At 40.1% G+C, this 19,389-nt stretch overlaps 1 long non-coding RNA gene across 2 annotated transcripts; it reads right to left on the reverse strand.

Annotated features, from left to right (window-relative positions):
* Positions 1 to 3,313: 3,313 nt before the first annotated feature.
* LOC140687078 (uncharacterized) lies at positions 3,314 to 17,405 on the reverse strand. Of its 2 annotated transcripts, XR_012061152.1 has the most exons (4): positions 17,181 to 17,405; positions 12,626 to 12,742; positions 4,845 to 4,934; positions 3,314 to 3,857 (listed from the first exon to the last, which is right to left on the reverse strand). It is a non-coding gene; the product is annotated as an uncharacterized lncRNA (long non-coding RNA). The 2 variants fall into 2 exon arrangements; XR_012061148.1 differs by lacking the exons at positions 12,626 to 12,742; positions 17,181 to 17,405 and adding an exon at positions 6,562 to 7,953 and having other exon boundaries at positions 4,845 to 6,467.
* Positions 17,406 to 19,389: the final 1,984 nt, after the last annotated feature.

Below are 19,389 nucleotides of genomic sequence, written 5' to 3' on the forward strand. Positions count from 1 at the left end.
AGTCATTATGGACCAAGAAAAAATGGAGCAGAATTCATAAAAATTAAGCAGAACAAAATAAATGTAACACACTCATTTTAGTACTTTGATTCTCAAAACAGAAATGATGAATCTGTGTGGCCATGTATGGGCTAGGCACTGTGAAGTTATTTCCAAATCCATGTTCTCATTTCCATGTACTTCTGTGAAAGCCATCCTTGTACTTACTCTAGCTCCCAAGAAGAACTGACCACTCCCTCCCTTGTCCACCCATGGTCCTGTGCATTTATCTTGGAGTCACAGAACACTGCATTTATTTGCATACATGCCCATGTCGCTGCCACTCTCAGCAGACCATAAGCCTCTTTTCTGGTCTTGTTTTATTGATATATAATTGACATACAGCATTGTGTAAATTTAAGGTGTACAACATAATGAGTTGACTTACATGTATTACTACAATAAATATAGATATCATGATTACTACATGATAAATTGATTACTACAATAAATATAGATATCAAAAAGAAGAAATGATTACTACAATAAATATAGATACCAAAAAGAAGAAAAAAAATGTTTGTTTTTCCTTGTGATGAGAACTCTTAGGATTTACTCTCTTAACTTGCATATATACCACACAACGGTGTTAACTACAGTCACCATGCTATACATTACACCCCTAGTACTTATTATTTTTTTGAATCTTGAGGCCATTAAGGTTTTAAAAAAATTTTTTTAATTGAATTACAGTCAGTTACAATGTGTCAACTTCTGGTGTACAGCACAATGTCCCAGTCATGCATATACATACATATATTCATTTTCATGTTCTTTTTCATTAAAGGTTATTACAAGATACTGAATATAGTTCCTTGTGCTATACAGAAGAGACTTTTTTAAAATCTATTTTTATATATAGTGGCTAACATTTGCAAATCTCAAACTCCCAAATTTCCCAGCACTTATTTATCTTGCAGTTGGAAGTCTGTACCTTTTGACCACTTTCCTCCAATGCTCCTTTCTCACATTCCCTCACTCTCTGTCTCTGGTATCTATAAATGTGATCTCTTTTTCTATGAGTTTGGCTTTTTGTTTGTTTGTTTTAAATTCCACATATAAGTGAGATGATACAGCATTTGTCTTTCTTTTTCTTTTTTTTTTTAATGGCTGAATAATATTCTGTTACATATTCCATATTATGCAACTTCTTTATCCATTCATCTGTTGATGGGCACTTAGGTTGTTTTTATGTCTTAGCTATTATAAATAATCATGAGCCTCATAAGAGAAAGAGAAATTTCTTTTTTGTCCTTGAATTAACACATAATACAGGACTGGTACAATTGAAGCATTTACTATTGAACAAATAATACTGAAGCATTTTCATGTAAAGAGATCATTTTATTTTTGGAAAATTGTCCACCTCAATCTCCACAAATATTCCCAGACTAGAATCTAGAAGAGACATCATCTCAACACATGGAGTCATCAGATCACAAGTCAGCCTTGGTTACCCTGAGACCTGGTGCTGGACAGAGAGCAAGTTGGGGCTCATCAGAAGTCTGACTTCATTCTGAATTTTGACTCTGTCACTTTAAATTACTGGCCATGAGAAAGTTACTCAATTCTTTGAGCTTCCATATACTTATCTGTAAAATGGGTAGAGTATTTTGAAGGATGATAAGAGCAATTAAATGAAATAATAAGTTCTTCACATACTACCTAGCTCATAGTAGGAGCTCAGCAAATATTAAATCCTCTTTCATAAGCAACAACCTTCTCTACTAAGAAATTCTGTGGTGGGGAGCAGATTGCTAACTAATTCCCTCATCTTTTAAAAAACCAATTGACATAGTTTTGTGGGCCAGGCTATTTGAAATGAAGAGTACATGTTGTATGCTGACTACTTTAACTTTATAATTGGGGGTACTGAACTGGATTTTAATGGTTTGAGAATATGTCTTATATTGGGACTATGACTTTCTGATAGAAGGGGCCTCCGAGAAACAGGAACTTGAACAAAACCAGGATTCCATAAATATGTAATGGATGACTGAGTAAAAGAATCAATCAATTAATCAATCATTGTGGCTAATAATGATCGTAGGAGCACAGAAAATGAAAATATGAAAGCTCCCTTTCCAATGTCCCAGCTAGAGGTACTGTTGGAAAGTATAGAAAGTTGAGGAAGATGTTAAAAACAGTTCTTTTCAGTTCATATTTATAATTCTGGTATTATGATCCTGGTCTAGACCCTAGCCAAGGAACTTGGATTGCATTTGGAATCTTCATGAGCTAATTTGCTCATTTGGGAGTTACCTGCTTATGACTCCATCTACCTCCTAGAAGCTTGCATCCATTAATGTGGCTCAAACAGCTAAACTGCCCTGGCTTGAGAGTTAAGAGAGCAGCCTCTGCCACTAGTCAGCCTTGCAAAATTGTGCATTTTATGAACGTTAGATTCTTTGAATTCTTACCTTTAAGAAGAGATTGTTAACAATAACTATTGCCTCACGCCTGTTAGAATGACCATCATAAAAAAGATAAGAGGCAAGAAATGCTGGCAAGGATGTGGAGAAAAGGGAATCTTTTCCACTGTGGATGGGATTGTAAACTGGTGTAGCCACTACGGAAAACAGTATGGAGGGTCCTCAAAAAATTAAAAATAGAACTACCATATGACCCAGCAATTCCACTCCAGGGAATATAACCAAAGGAAATGAAAACACTAACTCGAAAAGATATTTGCACCCACATGTTCATAACAGCAGTAGTTACAATAACCAAGACATGAAAACAACCTAAGTGTTCATCAGCAGATGAATGAATAAAGAAGTTGTGGTGTATGTACATACAATGCAATATTATTCAGCCATAAAAAATGATGAGTTCTTGCCTTTTGTGACAACATGGATGAATCTTGAAGGCATTATGTTAAATGAACTAAGTCAGACAGAGAAAGACAAATACCACATGACCTTCCTAATGAGTGTAATCTAAAAAAGCCTAAACTCATTGAAAAAGAGGTCAGATTTGTGGTTACCAGAGGTGAGGAGGGTTGGGGGTGGGGAAGGGGAGAGAGGAATTGAAAGAAGGTGGTCAAACTTCCAGTTAGAAGATAAATAAACACTAAGGATGTAATGTACAACATGATGACTATAGTTAACACTGTTGTGTGCTGTACATGAAAGTTGTTAAGAGAGTAAATCTTAAAAGTTCTCATCACAAGGAAAATTGTTTTTCTTTTTTTGCTTTTTCTTTTTATTGTATCTATATGAGATGATGATGCTAACTAAACTTATTGCAATAATCATTTCACAAAATACGTCAAACCATCACACTGTACACTTTATCATGCTGTACAGTGTTGCATGTCAATTACATCTCAGTAAAACTGGGGAAGTAATTTTCCAAAGAGATGGTCAGAGTTGACAATTATTAACATCCCTTCTGATTCTAAAACTGGAAGATTATTCCATAATTATGTTTATTTTTAGGGAGGCTAAAATATTAGGAAACTTAGAAGAGCTGAGCAGAGCTCCCTGGACCTCCACCCCATAGGAAGGCTGGGTCTGCCAGCGCGGGAGCCCCCAGATCACCATGACACATCCCTTCCCTGCACTGGTCATGGGGTCCCCGCGTCCTGGTTGCTGTTTTTAACCCCCAAAGCTCTTTTGTTTGGTGTCTCACCCTCCTGTTCACCCTGCCTCTTCTTTTTCTCTCCCCTTCCAATTTTTTTCTTTCCCCTGTACCAGTCTTTATTCACAGGTCTGTGGATAAAACTGCTTCACAATTCTCTTTGCTCCTCTGGGTCAGGATCTCCAGCCTGAAGGTGAGATTTAGACTGTCCCCTGGATCTGTCTTTCTTTTCCAAGCTGCTAGCAGAAACAAAAACAGGCAAGAGCTGGAGCCAGGGCTGTGTAATGAAGGTGGGATACCAAGGCGGGAAGAAATAAATTGGGATTTTGGGATTTGCAGATATTAACTACTATATATAAAACAAATTAACATCAAGGTCCCACTGTACAGCACAGGAAACTATGTTTAATACCTTGTAATGGCCTATAATGAGAAAGAATATGAGAAGTAATATATATGTATGTATAACTGAGTCACTATGCTGTATACCAGAAATTAACACATTATAAACCAACTATACTTCAATTAAAAAAAATACCAATTTCCTTACTTCCAAAAAATAATAATAAACCCACAACAATTAGCCCTGAATATAGATGTATTCTGGAGTGTTCTCAGAAGCTGAATGCCATACTGTCTGTGTGTTGGGAAATATTCTGAACTCTCAGCGGGGAGGCAGCCCTGCAACTCCAGTGCTAAAGAAGGGGACTGCCAATGATAAAAACAAATCTTCAAAACGTAGAGGAGTGAGAAAAAGTCTCTAGCTGTCCTGTGCCGGGAAGCACAGATGTCTAAATATACAAACATCCTACTCTTAGGGGATAAATATTAGTCAAAAGGATCTCTCCTTGTCTCAAAAACTGATCCACGTTGCTAGAATACTGTGGAGAGTTGGTTGAGAAGACAAGAATGCTGTTAGAGATGAAAACAAATGTTAATTTTTCCTCTTTTTTCTGGGATTCAGTCAAGCAACCTCTTAGGTGCATGCTTTCTAGAATTTCTCTGTATTTTAAGAATTCAGTCTCCCATTCATCTCTTTATTTTAGCTTCTTCCTGAGAGAAAAGAGCAAGTTGGAAGGGACTCAGCCCCTAATACAACGTTTGGCAAGTAGCAAGTGCTTCAAAAATGCCCATTGAATTAGGTGTTTGATGAAGGCAGGAAAGTTAACTTGTTTATTTTACCAGAAAATAAAAAGAAAAAAAATCCAAGAGAAGCTCTTTACCTATGAAACAGTACTGTCAGGAAGCCCAAAGTGGGAATAAAAGCTTGATAAGTCTGTAGAAAAGCCCTCTGACTCAAAGGGGACTTTTCCCTGAAAAAGAATGAAATCATAATCTGAGTAGAGGCTGGAGGAGGCAAAAGGGCAGCTCTGTTTCTCACAGTCACTTGAGAGGCAGGGTCCGCCCAGCTTGGGCGATGCCCCGGCCACCACCGCGGCGCTGGGCTAGTGTGACAAGTACCAGGGACACTGCCTATCATTTTCACTGATAATTATAAGTCATAGCCTTTATTCCACCATAAACTCCACCCCGTGGAAGCAAGTCTTCGCCCACCCTGTGCAGCAAGGATGTCGAAGGCTCATTATTTCTGCTCAGTCAGCTTCAGCCAATGTGTAAATATTGAAGCAAGTCTAAGGAGTCAAGGAAGGGAATGATGATTACTCCATTAATACTAATGAGTGGAGTGGAGCTGGGAATGTGTTTAGCTAACGTTGCCACTGAAGCAGATGACTTAAAAAGGAGAGAAAAGCCACAGGATGATTATTGATTTAAAAAAAAATGACCAAGACATAAAATCCACATGAGGTAAGAATTAAAGAGAGAAAGAAAGATTATGGTCGTAGGAAATCTGTGTGTGTGTGTTTTATGCTCAGTTCACTCAAAAGACTCTGTGTGGACTCCGGTAGGCTAATACTACATACCAATGTGAACAATCCACAAGCAACTTTTTGTTTTCCTCCCCCTCATTTACAGCTTTTCTTGGTACATAAAACAGATGTATACAGATCAATAGCAAATGCAGACTTATCAGCACATCCCCTGACTTCTACTGAATGGATGCCGAAGGATCCAGAAGGGGGTCTGGAAGGGTGGAGTTGGAGGAAAGGGAACCTAGGGGCGAATATAATGACAGCCATGTGAACTTATGAAAGTCATTTTTCCTTTGCACCTCATTCAACGTCGTAACACCATCCTTATCAAACCCACCCCACACTCAAACAAAAAGCCATTTATTTGGGAGTGGACGTGGTGCTTATTTACTCTGAGGGGCCCGCTCCGTATTCAGTGGTTGCAATACCCCTTCACATCCCGCAGTTTGGAATGCTGGCACTTCAAAAGAAACTAAATTTCTTGCGACAGTATTTAAGACTACTCCCTAAGTTTTTTTTTTTTTTTTTTAAGTAAATATAACCCCCAGATTCTGCCTGAGCTTTAGGGAGGTTTTGCCGGCGGGATTTCCTTTCCCTCTATGGAGCACTGCGGCCTTTCTGAGCCTGGCCCGAGCTCTGCTGCGGGCGTTCCAAGCCCGGCAGCTGTCGGCGTCCCCAAGGTGCAGGCGCTTGAAGCAGACACACGGCGCTCTGCCAGCGGGAGGCGGCAGCCGCGCTTCTCTCTGCGGACACAGGGAGGCAGTGCGGGAAAGCCCGGCTCCCGCGAGCCGGAGGCATTCAGAACGCCGCTGCCAGCTGAGCTGCCTTTCCCGCTGTTCAAGTCCCAAGGGCTCCTCGGTTGCTTGTTTAACTTTTATAAAATTAAGAATTTTCAACGAAAAAGGTCAGGCAGCCTGACCAATGAGACAAAAAGATTTTTTTTTCTTAATGATTGTGTGTTCGGGGATCATGACACTGTAAAAGACAGCAAAAGTGGCAATTATTTAAAGCAGTTTTATAATTGATAATAGAGCCTGTATCCAACATCCAACACCCAGCAGTCACATACCTAGAGTTTCTTGGCGAATCCTGTCCTCCCAAGAGGATGTACGAAGCACTTGAAAATACATAATCTCACTGAATCCTTCCACTGGTCCTTGAGATTACAGTGATGATGGATTTGCTTCCATTTCATGGGGAAGGAAACTGAGGTTAGAGACTTTGAGAAGCTCACATGGTGACTAGTCACCAGTAGGCTGTTGAGCAGTAAGTCAGGACTTCAACCTCCGTCATCTGAGTCCATGCCAACCATCATTCACTGTACCTCACTTGCTCAGATTTACACAGACATCAGTGATCTCCAAGGCTGCAGCTCACAACATCCTTAAAAGATAGTACACTAGGCAATACTGTCTTTTTTAAAATTAAAAAAAAATTTTTAGTCCAATGTAAGAAACAGGACATCAAGTTAAAGCCTCATCACCATAATCTTTCCTAAAGTGCAATCCCCATCTCGCACTCAAGGACTCAAACTGAACCTTCCTCCTCAGTTTTCCTTCCCCAACTCTTGTAAGAAACCAGACTTTTGCTCTCATTCTGCGTTCTGTCCTCTCATTCCCACAGTTCAAGTGAGCTTTCAGAACAGGTGAACTTCTCCTCTGTGGGAACTCCCCAGTCTGCCCCTTCTCTTTTTTCCCACTCTAGTTGCCAGAGATCTCGGTTCCTTTCCTAGAGCCAGAAGTTTCTAAATACCGCCCTTACTTCTGCTTCTTCCCTGTTGTAATCCCTCCTAAGTGGCACTTCGAGACAAACCAACCTCAGCCACGCTCAAATTAAATCACTGCCCAGCTTGAAAAGTTTTAAGGGCTCCCCTTTGCTTCTTCAAACAATAGACAAATTCTTTCTCCCAGCAGTTACAAACCCCACACAATCTGACTTGACCTCACTTTCTAAACGCAGCCCTTTCAGTCATGACAGCCTTGCCCCTTCCAGCTGCTCCCCACGTGAGCTGTGCATCGTCTGCAATATTGGCTTGTTTATAGCAATGGCCCTTTCTCACCACACTTGCTCCTCCAAATTCTACATTCATCAGAATCGAAGTCACACACTGGGTCCATTAAGAACCCTTCCAAGATTCACCCAGAGACAAGTCATTTTTCTCCTTGAAACGCCTATATAGTTCAATGCAAATTCTTTAAAAAAATAGATTAATTATAAATTGTACATAAATGAAAAAACTTCCAGAGCACTTCTCTTTCAGTCATCTCTGAATTAACAGTTACTGGTATAGATATTAATCTTCTCTCCTAGGATATAAGTATACAAGGGCAGGGACTAGAAGTCACAACAGCCTCAGAACAGCTTTCACATATTTGATGCTTAGTAAGTAAGTGGATTGATGGAGAAAGGGTTGTGGTTAAGCCAAAACAAAACTTTCCCATTTACCTCCCTATGCAATATATATATATTATATATACATGTATATATATATTATATATATACATGTATGTATATATATATATATATATATAATCTAGTTGGATATTCTATCAGTAAATAAATTAATTTTCCATATTTATTGATCACATAATATATGTCAGGCATTGTACCAGGTGGTGCAGTGAACGAAACAGACATGTTCCAAAGTACTAGGGAAGAAAAGTAATAAACAAATTATTAATTTTTTCAAACAGTGATGGAACTATAAAAACCCACAAAGGGGGTGAAGTGCTTGAGGAGGAGAGGCTGTGAAGGAAACCTATTCAGGTGGGGGTTCAAGGAAGGTTTCTCAGAGAATAAATGAGACTAGAAGGGTAAGAAGCCAACCATTCAAAGACCAGGAGGAAGTTCATTCCAAGCAGAGGAAATCGCAGGAATAAAAGCTGAGAAGTAGGGGAAAGCATGGTGTTTTCTTAGGAATTGAAGGAAGACCGACACAGCTGGATTATAAGGAATGAATGGGAGGGTTGACGGAGACTGGGTTGGAGAGGGAGGCCAGAACCAGACCCGATGGATCTTGTAGACCCTGGTGGGAAGAGGATTTTCTGTGAAGTCTCTGGGAATCCATTGCAAGATTTAAGCAGTAGCATATTATGATCCATTTGTGCTTTTAGATCACTCTGGCTGTTGTGAAGAGAACAGATTAAAGCAAGGCAAGAGTAAAAGCAGAGATGCTGGTAGGGGGGCCTCTGCAGCGGTCCCCACAGGATGTGATGTGACTTAAGCCTCCACAGCCCAGGTGCTGATGTGGAACGGAGGACAGATCCAAGACAACGGCCATCCGCTTGTTAAATATGGGGTATGAGGGAAAGAAAATCAAGGGCAGTGCCCAGGTCCTAGCTTAGCAATTGGGTAATCACCGTTACCATTTACTAAGATAAGAAAGAAAGGAATAGGTTTGAAGGAAAAGAAATCCATTAGCTGAACCTTTAAAGCTATCTTAAGTTACAATCACTCATGTGATGAATATTTGCTATATGTTTTTGAACAGACATTGTATACCTGACACTGCATTAGATGCTACAGTAACAAAAGAGTCAGAATGGCTGTCCGTATAGCTCCTACCATCTGGAGAAGAACACGAATATCATTTAAAAATTTTTTTGAAGTCAAATGGTTCATAGGATGGTGTGCAGGCATGCAGACTCTGTTGTTGGAGATTTCATATAACCAATGTCATATTACCTTTAAAGACTCTTTTTCTTGGATGCTTTGTTCAGATTTGAAATACAAAATTGACTCACCATTTTGCAAATGAGCCCTAGGAATTCATGAAAGTAGAAGTCCAAACCAAACACACTGTAACTTTGGGAACAGCTGCTCACAGTTTGCTTTCACTATGACTTCTAGCATCCCCTGACCCAAACCCACAGCATCCTGCATAGACAAGCATGGTTGGAGCATGGTCTGACATCACTGTACCCGGTCGCTGCTTCCTTGACTAAGCTTCTCACAACGGGTGCTTTGTGTTTCTGAAGAGACTGCTTTAAAGGAAAGAATGAGATTACACAAAGTCATCCAACAACCTTATCAAGAAATGTGTCACACACGCAAAAATTTCAAATTGGGGAACTACTTACAGTTAAATCCTGCTTTTCAGTCTGAATGGAATGCAGGTCCTGAAAATTTTCTCCATATGTGCCATAGTTTATAATCAAATCATTCAAAAGAATTAACCATATAAGCTTAAAGTGTTGCTTCTCATATTGCCTCTTTTTAATGTTTTATCTAAATCTTCTCCAGCATATTTACAATAAATTATACAACCAGATACATTGCACATTCATTAACTGACCATGTGTGGAAAACTCAGACACTGAGCCCAAGTTAATAAAATACTCATAAATTAAAATTTGGCCACAGGATTTTTTTTTCAGAATTGACTGACAATTTATTGATAGCTCCCTTAAAATTCCTGACTATGCCAGCTTAAAGTATCATATTGTTAATGTGATCATATTTTGCTGATTTTCTGCAGACTCTTGTGCTGGCTTAGTCTCCAACTGCTTTTACTGCTCACTGAGGCCAGCCAAGAAGCGCTGAGCATACGCATGGACTAAATCACCGTACTTCTCCTCTGGTAACATCAAATATATACAGCAGTCATCTGTCTCCCTTTGATCTTCAGCTAGCACAAACCCTTTCTCACTGAGTTGTCCTCCATGGTTTGTTTTTGATATTTAAACAGTTTGGACATCTCAAAAATGGAGTGACATTGACATCGAGATAAGGTGTCAATCAATTTATTAAGTGATTTTGTACAAAAATGGCAAACTCCACATGACCCTGGAGCATGACTGATTCACCCAGCAGGAAGCGTGAAGAAAGCCATCCATCTGTTCTTGTCCCTCTTTGCTGAGGACAAGAACCTAAAGCTCTTCTCTGGGGTTGGAGCTATCAAAACTCAATAGAAATGATAAGTTTTTTAATGTTTAAAATTTTAATTAATAGGCATTAGTAATATTTCTTATTTCTACATTTCTTTTTTTAATTGAATTATGGATATAGTGTCCCCTCATGAGGACATGTTCCATGTCATTACAAGGGACAATCTGTTCTTCTAAGATGAGATTTCAATGTTTTTTTTTTTAAGTGTGGAAAATTTTATTATCATAAGTTTAAAAAGCTTTACACCCGTGGTACACCAAGAGAAAGGGGTTCTTAACAAATGCCTCCTTAGGGTCTAGTCTCTGGTTTAGAAGTTTGTTAGAAGTTGGCAAACCAAGCTTATCACAATTACACTAAATAACTTCCAAAAAGGGAGAAATGAGGTATAAAATGCAAATGTGTTTCATTTATCTCAACCCAATGCATCCTGGGTCGCCTAGCGATAAACCCAACCTAAGACCACTAAATGTTTTCAAAGCAAAGTAGATAATGTCTATGTAAATAAGAACTATGGTTCCCTTTATTTCTTATTCTATGTGAATGCCAAAACAATAGATTATTTTGAAATAATATAACAAAAAATTAATATGACCTTTAGAAATCATTGTTTCTAATAAAATAGCTAACTCTTAGAATGAATTGGCCTGTCTCCCAAGACCAATTTTACACAAGGTAGACTCAATCATCCGTGTGTAGTAGGACCAAGGAGCAAGTACAATTTAAAGCAGTTGCCTATTGGCCAAACACAGCAAAAAACACTATGGACCCACTGACAGTTTAGTTAGACTGCCACGTTTAAGAGATAGATCAGAAAGAGAAATTACTAAACACAAAGAATGATCAGGGAAATAGTTGGAGAATATTATATAATAAAAGTCAATTAAGGTAGGAACTACAAGATGGCAGAGTCCAAGAAATGATAAGAATAATTCAATTATTATTGACCTCTATGCCCAGACAATATAGATTATTCCAGTTCCCAAGAAGGGAGGTTTCTGGACCTGAAAACATCCCTTTACCGTCTTCCAGGCTGCACACAACCCTCTTTTATGGGTTATATTGTTTATTTAATATATCTGTTTAAGTCCTAACCCCTAGTACCTCAAATGTGACCTTATTTGGAAACAGGGCCTTTATAGGGGTAATCAAGTTAAAATGAGGTCATTTGGGTAAGTCCTAATTGAATATGACTGGTGTCTTTATAAAAAGGGGAAATGTGGATACAAAGGCAGCCGATGTGAAGACGCACAGGGAGAAGACGGTCGTGCGACCGGAGGGACGCGTCTGCAAGCCGAGGAGCGAGGACTGCTGCAAGACACGGGAAGCTGGAAGAGGCAAGGACGCCTTCTTCCCTGCAGCCGCCGGGGCGAGCAGGGCCCTCTGCCACCTTGGCTTTGGACTTCGGGCCTCCAGCACTGTGAGACAATAGGGTTCTGCTATTTTAAGCCACTTGGTTTTTTGATACTTTGTTATGGAAGCTTTAGAAAACTAATTAACACCCCGTCCTCCTGAAGTTGCACCATAATGACAACCATTTGACATCCACCAGTGCTGATCTCCAGGCAGGACGATTCACCAGCCAAAATGACAGCTTTGTATCAAGTTGCCCTTGGTCTCTTGCAGTGCTTACAGGCTGTCTCCTAAACTGACCTTTCTCCGCACCCCTGCCTGGTCCACCCCCTGGTGAACGGCCTAGAAGCAAGGAGGGTGTGGGCAGTGGGTGCATGTATAACCCACCGAGCAAGGGAGGCGATGTCAGGGGCTCAGGGTGGGCATCTCAAGTTTGAACTGTCCATCACTTATATCATACAATCAGCACTTCAACAAATATCTACTGAGAGCGTGTTATGTGTTAGTCTTTGTGATAGACACATAAGGGTACAGCTGTGAACAAGACAGACAAAGGAACTACTGCCACGGAGTTTATGTTCTAACCTGATTTCACTCAACTGCATGCAAATAAATCTTTACTAAATGAGTCAATCAAGAGAGTTTCATCTTGCTTACACTGAACTTTGAAAGGGCTGGATTCCACACATGATTGGGAATGATTCAAACAGCCTTTTAGTTAATATTCATCTTCTGTAGACACTTTAGTCCAAATAAGTTGATTTACAGTTTCTCAAAGGCTGACCTGAGAGGATAAGTTACCACACCTCCTCCGATAAGTGTGCTAGTGAGTGTGTGTGTGAGACAGAGTGGGTAGGACCAGGACCAGAAACGTAAATTACGCTGCTAATACTTACATGTGCAGCTGGCATTTCTATTGTCTTGTCTCTTATGACAGTGCCCTCCTCTGGAAGCCGTTAGGATAAGAGCTAATGTCGGCTGTGCCACACAAAGGTGATGGCGAATTGATGAGCCTGTAAAGAGATTCGAAGGCGAATAGGGAAATGCATTGTTAATGCTATTAAATATTACTTAGCCTACAGCAAGCTGCATGTTCAACAGTTTAAACTTTAATTGCTAGCTGATGCAGAAACAAGCCTGGGTAGATGTAAATCCTATTGAAAGCTAATATCATTTTGGCTGCTCAGATGGATTAGCAGCCACTACAATTAGCAGCATGTGCAGCTAATGATATTAGGGGAAAATCCATCATGCAGCAGTCTGGGCCTTTAAATCTGAAAAGAAGTTAAGGCTCTTCGCCCCAGAAACCCCCTACTGGGAAGTCTTGCCAGTTGATGCAGCAGATCCCAGGGGTGAGCCAAGAGGCTTAGAGAATGCAGGAGAGTGACTCCACCATCACCTTGAGTCGGTCCTCTTTATGCCCTTGACCAGTCGTCTCAGCTAAGCACACTGTGGCCAGTGCTGCCGCCTCCCTGGTCTCCGGGGAGGGGCACTGGATGGCAGAGTAGAGGCAAAAAGATGAATCCACAGTTACGGAACACATGGTTCACTCTGGCTACTGTGGTTATGATAGGAGGAGAAAGAGCGGGGGTTCTTCTCCAATGTGGGACCACCCGAAGCAGACCGCTGTACAGGGCACTTACTAAGATGTTTATGACTCCGTAAGACAGCCGCAGTGAAGAGTTCTCACTTAAAACTTGACTCTTTTAGGGTAATCGTGGAAACTGACTTCTTTTTAGTTCTGTACTAGTTCTATAAAAATAAACACTTATGATGCCCTTTGAGGTCACCGACTCTAAGGTGCAATGGAGCGTCTATGGTGAGATGTGATTCCGTCTCCTTGATTAGATGGTAACCCTTCCATTCCTAAAGATTTACATTCTGACCCTGATAAATATTAAAATCAAAGTACTTGAAGGAAAGACTGGCCTTTCTTAGTGAAATTTCTAAAATATGGAAGGTTGTGGCTTCATTAACCTAATTGTAAAAAGCTACTATAGTTATAATAGCACAGCACACATAATTAAGCTAAAAGGCCACTTACAAATAATTTTAAATAATCTAATTTTTAAAAGAGAACTGTTTCATAATTGAAATTCTAAATGCTTATATACAGAACCATTAATATCTGGCTCTTAATACTACTTATTTTAGACAGATTCATCACAATTATAAACCTAAATTTTTAACTAACAAAAACCAAGTATACACACAAATTCTGAGTTTTTAGCAGCAATTAGTTATGTCTCCTTATTACTATCCCGGGAGCGGTAATTATTAGTTTGCTTTTTGGAAGATACAGGAAACTGAGCTGTTTGGGAAGACAGAGGCTTATGAGTTGTGTATCTAATTGGTTTTGTAAAAATATTTTTGTGGCTGGCTTTTTTGCCCTTGTTATCAAGACTGTAGGATGGGACCCACCTTAAATATATTTCATACAAGGAACTTATGCTACAAGAAAATGATGAATAAAGGTCTAATGAAATAAAGGTTAGGCTCTTCTTTTCTTTCCCATCATTTAAAAGAAACTTTTGCCAATTTTGCTCATCTTGAATTTCTTCTATAGGGATCTCGTCTCAGCATGGACAGCAGGCCTAAATGAATAACTGTTATTACACAGTGAAGATGATTGGCTGTCATAAGCAATCCCTTCATGTTACTTTGAGAAAGCTATACTCAATAGAGGTTCAAACATGTCCACTCTAATGGAAACTTCGATCCCATTACATGTACTGCTCAATTTTTCATACTGAGATGACTTTAGAGTTTTGTTGGGCTAAAGAAAATAGATGGCATTTTCCATTAATACAGTCTTTTTCACAATAAATTAGTTGATATCAAAACTTTCCTCTCACCAGCCCTTCTCCATTCTGTACCATATTCAGCAGCATGTCTTTACACTTCCGTTAAGGAGAGTGGGATTTGAGACACATGAGGTATCAAGTCAGAGGAATGATCTAGTGACAATCTTTGCATATATCAGGAGCCATAACAGCAATTAAAAGGGGCTACATTCAAACAACAAGCGCCTACCATATAGCACAGGGAACTACATTCAATACCTTGTAATAGCCTATAATGAAAACAGTATGAAAAGGAATATATATGTATAAATAAATCACTATGCTGTACACCAGAAATTAACAAAACTACTAAATTGACTATACATTAATAAAAAGGGGGCTACATTCACTTCTTCTTAAATTCAACGGACATTTATTGAGGATGAACTGAGTGCCAAACATGATGATATAAACATACCTAAGGTACTGCCTTTTTGCCCTGAAAAAGCTTATAGCTTAGTGAGGGAGAGACAGAGGATAAGTTTAACCAAGACAGACATATTCACAGGCTTTGTGGGTATGTATAAATTAGACTGGAAACAGTCTAACAAATAAGGTTAGATTCAAAGATGAACTTCTTTCTGGTGAGGATTATAACAGAGCTGTGTAGATTATCAAGAGGGGTGGCAAATGTGTGGGCTTTTTAAGAATAAATCTTTAGGCTGTATATGGCTTGAATTATATATATCAAACTCATCTGAAGCTTCCAAGAGCATCAGGTCTAGGAGCACCATGCCAGCTAGATAGCTCTGACCTTTCACTGTGACCTTTTGCTCTCTGGCACAGAAGACGTCCTCCCTATAGCCCACTGCTCAGCCCATCTAGTTTCTGCAAACACCAACACCCTTCCTTGTCTTTGCAGAGGTGCCTCAGCATTAGAGACCCACGTTTATCTTCACACCTTGTGCTCATCACTGATCAGTTCATTTCTCATGACTATAAATGATTTGGCTCAGGAATATAGTAAAATAACCAGAGAATGGATTCACTCCTTTTCATCTCCCTCCTCTGTCAAAAACTTAAATGCAAAATATCTTGAATCCTGTCACTGGCCTTGCACTGTAAGCAGAGGCCAAAAAAAAAAAATGCTTATTTTAACTTACTATGATAACATGCCCATCTATGGGTGGTGCACAGGTAGAGGATGTTTAAAAACAAAGGTAATGAAAGACCATTGCAGAAGGCTTATACTTGCTGCATACTAGGAGGGATCACTCCAGGCAAAGCCTTGGAAGTGAAACCTCCAAGATGTCAAACCCACGTGTCCAAGACTCATTATCTTCGTGCAAACTCGTTTCTCGTCCTTTTCTCTCCAGCTTGGCAGCACATCCCACTGGATCATAGAAGCAAGAGCACTAGAGTTTTCCTTTGACTCCTTTCTTCATCTTTTGTGTCGAATTGGTCAACAAAACCTATCAATTCTCTCCCTTCAATGTCTCTAAAAGCCTTTCCCTCCCTTTTTTCCCCGCTGCCACTTCATTAGCTGCACTAGGCATCAGCTCTCTCCTGGGCCACTGGCCACAGTTTTCTAAATGATCTCTCACCTCCAGCTTTCTCCTACATCACCCTCACCTTCCACACTAGCAGCAGAATTCCCTTCCCAAAACACCCTATTGCTTACAAACCTTATGATCTAAAAGACAGAGTATAAAATCCTTTAGGGTGGTATTCAAGACACTTTCCGATTTAGAACCACAAAACATGTAAGGCTTATCCTTCCCCCTGCTCACTGAATATGGGAGTCTAAGCTCTAGCCGAACTGGACTGTTCCACTTATGCTGAGAACATTCACACTCCCATGTCTTTATTGAAGCTGGAGAGACGCTGCCTTCATGTCACCCCACACACCTCAACTTGGTGAAATGTGCTCTCTCAGAGCTTGCTCAATGATGCCTCCTCTCTATTGTCTCTCCTACTTCCTTAGACCCGTTACTCACTGAACAGCCCTTACGAGAAAGTTAGAGCCCAAGATGTCTAATAGGCAAGCTGCAAATACTTTGTAACTTTTCTCCTTCACAACCGTTTTGTGAGGGCTAACTATGTACCAGGCACTGTAATAAGTGCCAGGAATACAGAGGTGAGAAGAACAGGTTAGATTAGTTTCATGGAACTTCAATTTTAGTGGAAAAAGTAAACAAGTAGGTAAAATATATATATATCCCTTCAGACACATGAACAGAGTACTGGGCTAGAGAAGCAAGGGGGACAAGGGGGAATTGTACATTAGTCGTCAAGGGAAGGCTTCTCTCCGGAGGCAATATTTCAGTTGAGACCCAAATAACAAGACAACGTCTCTCAAGGTGAGTTTTGGTTTTTCACTTTAGCTGAGTGTTAGTGTAGAACCTTTTAGAGAAAAAAAATATGAGTCCGCATCATCTAAAGCTCTCACCCTCTGCTTTCCATGGAAATGGCAGAGGTACAAGAGCAAGCAAGCACCATGCTACAACGGCTTTTCACAGCTCTGCTTACCACACACTTGCTAGTATCTCATTAGCCAAAGTCAGTCACATGGCCAAGCCCAGGGACGGGTGGAAGGGTAAAGTTGCATGCCCTAACGCACGGACACAGGGGTGGGAGGAGCATTTTGCTAGAGTAGTAAATAACATACCCGGATTCCAGCACTGTATTTGCCACCAAATGTGTCATATAACGCATGTCACTTTCTCTCTCTGGATCTTAATATTCTGGTGGGTAAGATGAGGTCACTAGATTAAATAATTCCTAGATTCTTTCCAAGTTCTGAATTTCCCAAGATCCTTTCATTTCATTTCATTTTTGATTGAAGATCCTTTAATTTTGGAAGGCCAGAGGGCAAAGCAACTGGGTGAATAAACACTCAAATCTGTTATGAAAAGAACGAAAATCTACAATCAGCTCTTATAAATGCTTCAAAACCCTGTGTCTTCCTTAGCAATGCTGCTGAGCAGTTAAGGTAACCATGAAAAAAAAAAATCACACCGGGAAGGAGCGGCAAGAGGATTACGGTTCATTTATGGACTCCTGTGTGGGCAATTTTTCAACCCATAAAAGAGGATAGTTGAACACTCAGAAAAGTGTAATGATTAAGAACTTGGGCCCCTGGTGTGAGCTCTCAGATGCCTGGGTGGGATTCCTGCCTGTCCCATTCACCAGCTGAGTGACTTATCTTTCTTTCCATGGCTCAGTTTTCTCATTTTTAAAAAGAGAGTAATGAGAGTATATACTTAATATCACTGATGTGAGTATTAAATGAGATACTACACATAAAGTTTAAGAAGAGTGGGTGGAACAATGTGACCAATAATATCCACTATATATACTACTTGTTTAAGTTACCTGAAAGCCAGGTGTACGAATGTTCATATAAATATGCATGTATATATGTGTGTACAATACGTGTATGTAGATAGAGCATGTGTGTATGTATATATATAGCACATGCATATATATTTAAATATAACATTCTACATGAGTCCCTGTTGTCTTATATCCTGCCCACTTCACTCTTCCTGGCTTCTGTAGACAGCCACATTTTCAGCCTCCACTTCAGAAAATTCTAAGGGCTCCTCCAGTTTCTCCAAATGAGCACTGGGCTCTGGATGGATGTGAAATCACTATGGATTGTCTGGTCATCGTCTGATGGTTCTTCAAGCAAGTGAAGGAAAACTCAGAAGAAATATATTCCAAAAAAATTTTAATGCCTAGAAAAAGAAGCAGCAGCTCTTTTTTCCCCTTACTGGAGGCTTTTAGGCATCACGGTTATGAAATACGGCTGCAACATTCTTTTAAATCCTTTTAAGTAGCAGTCACCCTCATCTTCTCCTCCCTAACACCCACCCCCATACTATTAAGCCCTTCACAGGTATCAATCGTCGGCAAGTAGGAAGAACTGCACTTTAAAAGGATTTTAAATAATGTCTCCAAGAAATATAGCAGCAGATTGTTCAATGGGGATTATCAGCCAAGAGTGTGCTGGGGGGGAGGGTTCTCTTTTAAAAGGTCTTTAAATAATGTGAGTGTATTCCTTGGCAGCGTTACTCAGAGCCATTTAAAGACCGACCCACCAGGAAAGTGCACCCACAAAAGAGAGGTGAGGGAGACACACCGCAATAATGTTTCTGTAGCTCGACATTGTCATCACACAAAGACTGAGAGCTTTTTCCAAAATGTGAGGGTACCAAAGCCTACCTTGGTAAAGGGATCCTTGCTTCTTCCAGGAGTCAAGGGCAAATAACCCCAGAGAACATTTGAATGTTTGCTCAGGGACCTTTGAGGGGAAAAATATGTCTTCCATGCTTCCAAAAGGGTCTTGAGAAAGGGGTTTCATTTTCTCTTCTCCTTCACTCCTTCATAAAACCAAATTTGAGGTCGAAAATCATCAAAATCTATTCAGTCTACTCTGTCTTCTTTCAACCACTCCAGCACCAACTCCCTCGCTGGCCCAGCCTTGCTGGTATCTGCAGGACGAGGAGGAGAGGAGGTCTCTGCAGCATGGGATAGAAGTCAAGGGATTTGGCTTTGCAGCCAGAAAATATGAGTTTAAAATCTGGTTGTGACACTACTGATGACCTTAGGTAAGCATCACTGAGCCTCAGTCTTCTCAGCTATAAAATGGGGTTAAACCACTCCTGGTCCTAGTATTATTCCTAGGGTTCAACAGACTTAAAGTGTGTAGAGAAATCAGCTCCAGGCCTAGTACAACCTAAATGCACAATACATGGTACTCAGGGTGCTGTGATTTGGGGGCCATGATTTTGTGAGTGTAATTTTAGTTGTTGAGGGTACAGGAGGTGACTGTCTTGATGTACCTGATTTGGTGAGCCCAAGAGTTGAGTCTG

The sequence above is a fragment of the Vicugna pacos genome, chromosome 2 (genome assembly GCF_048564905.1).
Source record: "Vicugna pacos chromosome 2, VicPac4, whole genome shotgun sequence".
NCBI classification, from domain to species: domain Eukaryota; kingdom Metazoa; phylum Chordata; class Mammalia; order Artiodactyla; family Camelidae; genus Vicugna; species Vicugna pacos.